Source organism: Bombina bombina, chromosome 2, assembly GCF_027579735.1.
Source record: "Bombina bombina isolate aBomBom1 chromosome 2, aBomBom1.pri, whole genome shotgun sequence".
NCBI lineage: Eukaryota > Metazoa > Chordata > Amphibia > Anura > Bombinatoridae > Bombina > Bombina bombina.
Genome location: NC_069500.1, coordinates 993,613,001 through 993,618,411, shown reverse-complemented (window position 1 = coordinate 993,618,411; position 5,411 = coordinate 993,613,001).

Genomic DNA, 5,411 nt, shown 5'->3' with positions numbered 1-5,411 from the left:
AAAAATGGTTTATGTGACCTTTGGGACCCTGGAAGTTCCGCCACTGATAAAGTCACTGTCTAAAAAAAATGTAAAAAAAAATAAATCACTGCTCTCCAATTTTGTGCCCCACTGCTGGGGCACCCTTAGGCAGCTGTCTATATTGCCTTGTGCAAGTGCCCAGCCTGAACATATATATATCTGTATCTGCATATATTCATATAGATATATAGTTACAGATATATATATTTTTTTTTAAAAACAATCATATATATTTAAAAATAAAAAGAACATTTCTTCTATGGGAAGAACATTGGAATGTATAAGCAATAACTGTTTTTTTTTAACAGCGAGTTCTATTAAAGTACATGGGGGGAAGAAGTTAGTTCACGTCAGGTTTTCGCTCACGAGCAAACATTTTACTTTCAATTTTTAATGCATGTGCTATTCCGCCCGCGTTAAAAGCTTACTTCCAGCAGTGATTGCGTGCTAAATAGCGCACCACTTGTAATATAGACCTATGCCTGTTCAGAGAGCTACTGCTGACTCTCTGAATAGGTGTAGTATTTTAATAGTGATGCACGGGCCGTCACAGCATATGTGCATGTGCCACTGAAAAACAAATAACTTTTACTAGACGCTTTTTTACTAATGGTATTGCAATTATTCTATTTAAAATTGAAATGCACCCATGCACATTTCAGTTATGACCTTTCTATCCACTTAAAGGGGCAGTAAACTTAAAAAATAATGTTATATAATTCTGAACATAGTGCTTAGAAAAAAAACAGATCCACTCAGTAGAGCAAGGAGCGGCGGTCTGTAAAATGGTAAATTATAATAAAATATCTCTGCAATATTTAGATGTATAATGTTTGTGCTAAGATAATGTTATATAATTCTGCACTATGTGCAGAATTAAATAACATTATTTTTTAGGCTTACTGCCTCTTTAATGGGACATGAAACCCAAAATTGTTCTTGTTCATGATTCAGAGCATACAAATCTAAACAATTTTCCAATTTACTTCTTTCATCTAATTTGCTTCTTTCTTTTGTTATTCTTTGTTGAAAAGCATACCAAGGTAGGCTCAGAGACCATAAATAGACCCAGGAGTTTGTAAGTTTTTAACACTTTATGGCATCAGTGTTTGCAAAAATGTTATACATAAAGTGCACAAAATATGTACAAGCTGCTGAGTCTACCTTAGTATGTTCTCATGGAATGGGACTACATTTCAACAAAGGATACAAAGAGAAAGAAGAATTTTTGGCAATAAAAATAAACTAGAAACAGGGATGGCGAACCTCCTAACGCATGGTGGCCGCAGATCAAAAATTTAGAAGCCTTAAGGACCACATATAAATTTATGGGTATTAAATACACAAGTAATATATCTCCTAAAATTTAAGTCTTGGGTAAGTTTGCAGTATACACTCTGAATGTTGTTTTCATCTCCAAAGAGTTTTTTTTATGAGTTATGGCCACCTTCTTTGACCCTTTTCCATAAATTCCCACTGCATACATTTTTAGTTCCACTTTTCCCCAAGGGGCCACAAAAACTAATGCATAGGGCCAAATGTGGCCCATGGGCCACAATTTGGCCATCCCTCAACTAGAAAGTTGTTCATTCTGAGTTATGTTTAATTTTGATTTCCATGTCCTTTTAAGTTTATTTTCACTCAAAACAGATATATGGACGATTAATGAAAGGGAAGAACATATCTAAGTAACAGACACCCAAATTAAGGGCCACGTTATTGCACGCCCATAAACGGGAATATTTGTGCTTTTGCATTGACTGTTTGTTCCCAGTAAATATATATGTATATGACTATATACACATATTAACACATAAATATATATGTATATGACTATATACACATATTAACACATAAATATATATGTATATGACTATATACACATATTAACACATAAATATATATGTATATGACTATATACACATATTAACACATAAATATATATGTATATGACTATATACACATATTAACACATAAATATATATGCATATAATCGTATACATATACAGTATATACTTAAAAATCTGCTGCCATCACTGCACTACTTTGACAGCTTCAGCACGAGGCTCCCGTTGGAGCCTATGGAAGTGCACTCTAGTGAGCACAATGCAAATGCAAGCTCGCATTCACATTGTGCTTTACTCGTAATACCAATGTACATTAGCGTGTGCTGGTATTACTCAGCACGCAAGTGATATTTAATGCTCCACTCGTAATTTAACCCTTAAAGGGACACTGAACCCAAATGTTTTCTTTCATGATTCAGATAGAGCATAACATTTTAAGCAACTTTCTAATTTACTCTTATTATCAAATTTTCTTTATTCTCTTGGTATCTTTATTTGAAATGCAAGAATGTAAGTTTAGATGCTTGCCCATTTTTGGTGAACAACCTGGGTTGTACTTGCTGATTGGTGGATAAATTCATCAACCAATAAAAAAAGTGCTGTTCAGAGTCCTGAACCAAAAAACGCTTAGATACCTTCTTTTTCAAATAAAAATAGCAAGAGAACGAAGAAAAATTGATAATAGGAGTAAAATAGAAAGTTGCTTAAAATTGCATGCTCTATCTGAATCAAGAAAAATGTTGGGTTCAGTGTCCCTTTAATGTTTTATCAAATATTTAATTAATCAAAATAATTAAAGGTAATAATAAATATGCTCAAATTTAAAAATATATGGTAAACATAGAACCAAAATACATTCATAGAATATAGCATATGTATGTAACAGTAAATGAAACACTATAAATATATTCTAAAGACCTACAACACCTTCACCCATCAGTGACCACAAGAATACATGCGGGTAGAGCAAAAAGGGGAACAGATGAGGATCTCTGTAGTCTCATGAAAAAAATTTATGTTAAAGTCACATAGTCAATTCAGAGATAGTAAGCTTAAAGGGACTATCAGATAGAGCATGCAATTTTAAGCAACTTTCTAATTTACTCCTATTATCAATTTTATTTTGTTCTCTTGCTATCTTTATTTGTAAAAGAAGGCATCTAAGCTAAGGAGCCAGCCAATGTTTGGTTCAGACCCTGGACAGCACTTGTTTATTGGTGGGTGAATTTATCCACCAATCAGCAAGAACAACCCAGGTTGTTCACCAAAAATGGGCCGGCATCTAAACTTACATCCTTACTTTTCAAATAAAGATACCAAGAGAATGAAGAAATTTTGATAATAGGAGTAATTAGAAAGTTGCTTAAAATTGCATGCTCTGTCTGAATTACGAAAGAAAACATTTGGGTTCAGTGTCCCTTTAAACATCTAATCCACATAAATAGAAATTTTAACAAAGGTGAATAAAATTGTCAACCAAAATGGTTAGTCAATCTGTTGCTGGTAACATCAATGTCCTGATTTATAACTGAAGCAAACTGTATTTTTAAAGTCAAATTTTAAAAACTCTTTCAAACTGCAGTACAGTGTTATACAACATTTTAAAGGAATAGCTGCTTGAGCATTAATCGAACGGTAATTTATACTTACAGTTACATTTTTCATGCCACAAGTATTGCAGATCCCATATTATGGGCCAGATTACGAGTGGAGCGCTTTTCGGCACTTTCGCTCGCACGTTTACTAGGCTAGAAATAAACTTTTTTTCGCGCATCTGGTTGTGCTTGTATTATAAGCTAAAAGTAAAGAGTTATCGCTCAGGCGCTAACCTAATGCATACAAAAAGCCTAAGTTAGAATATGGCACTAACCTATTCCTGTATAAAAGTCAATGGGGAAAAAAAGTGGGGGGAAAAACATAAACACCCCACTCTCATGCTAACCCGAACACAAATTCTCAAGTGCGCTTACCCGATATAAAAATATAAGTATTTCACATTACAAAGTTTTCCACATAGCAGAATATGTTCTATTTGTTTATAAATACATGTTTCTATGTATATCTGATGGTAATTTGGTACAATGTATATCTATTCCTATATATCTATATTATTATATATAGGTATAGATATTTAAATATTTAGAACATTTTCCCTATGTGCATAACATTGGAATGTGAAATATTTACAGTAAATACATAGTTAAAACATTTATTAAAAATAAATATTGCATAAATATGCTTTTACATGTTTTCATGTATTTGACTGCAAAGGGCTCCAATGCACTTATATATATGTCTATATATGTGTACATATGTATTTATGTGTTTATATGTGTATGTATGTCTGTAAATACATATATACACATATAAATACATAAATACATATGTATAAATATACAGACATAAATAAAGTACTATGCAAAAGTCTTAGGCCACCATTAGATTTTTTTGTTTTAGCAATGGTATAGCAACCTTATATAATTATTTATCATTCTCTTTATTAGAATACAACCAGAAAACAAAAATCAGAAAAACAGCTTCTATAAGCTAAAGTGGCAAGTATTTAGTTTGACCTCCCCTTACAACTTGAGCAATAGCAATAACCTGGCTCTCATAACCCTAAATGGAAAGGAACCCTAATTAATTTTATTTTTAACACCTGTATTTGTCCTACTCTTTCATGTCAAAATGACTGCTGTGAAAAAGGTCTATTACACCAGGTTTGTGCAAGACATACTTGAGCATTACATACACATATGGTATGTGTTTTATTCATTGGAAGCTTGCTAATAAGACCAACTTTTTCAATCACATCATTCCATTCAAAATGCCAAAGATCACAGAATTTGACAGACATAAAATCATACTTTTGAATCAGCAACGCCATTCTCAAAGAAAAATCATCAAACAAACTGGATACTCAAGATGTGGTATTCAAGCTGTTATATTTTCTCTTTTTCAGACCATTCTCTGTAAACCCTAGAGATGGTTGTGCATGAAAATCCCAGTAGATCAGCAGTATTTGAAATACCGTCTGGTACCAACACCCATGCTACGTTCAAAGTCACTTAAATCCCCATCTTTTCCGATTCTGATGCTGGTTTGAACTTCAGCAAATCGTCTTCACTACATATAGATGCCTAAATGCACTGCGTTGCTGCAATGTGATTGGCTGATTAACAATTTGTGTTACCATGCAATTGAACAGGTGTACCTAATAAAGTGGCCGGTGACTTTTGGCACAAGCAATTCCCTATCCATCACCATTCTATAACAGATAAAAAGAAAAGAGGAGTCTCAATCCTTATACACTCCTCCCTCCAATTTGCAACAGAAGAAGTTATTAGGGACCCAGGAGGTAGATTTCTTATAGTGAGGGGGAGAATACAGGACACTAAAATCACATTATGCAATGTATATGCCCCTAATGAACGCCAACATTCCTTTTTCCACCAATTATCTCAACTCCTGACTCTCTGGTCCCAGACCAGGATCATACTGGCTGGAGATTTTAACATATCCTTGACTCCTCATGCTGATAGG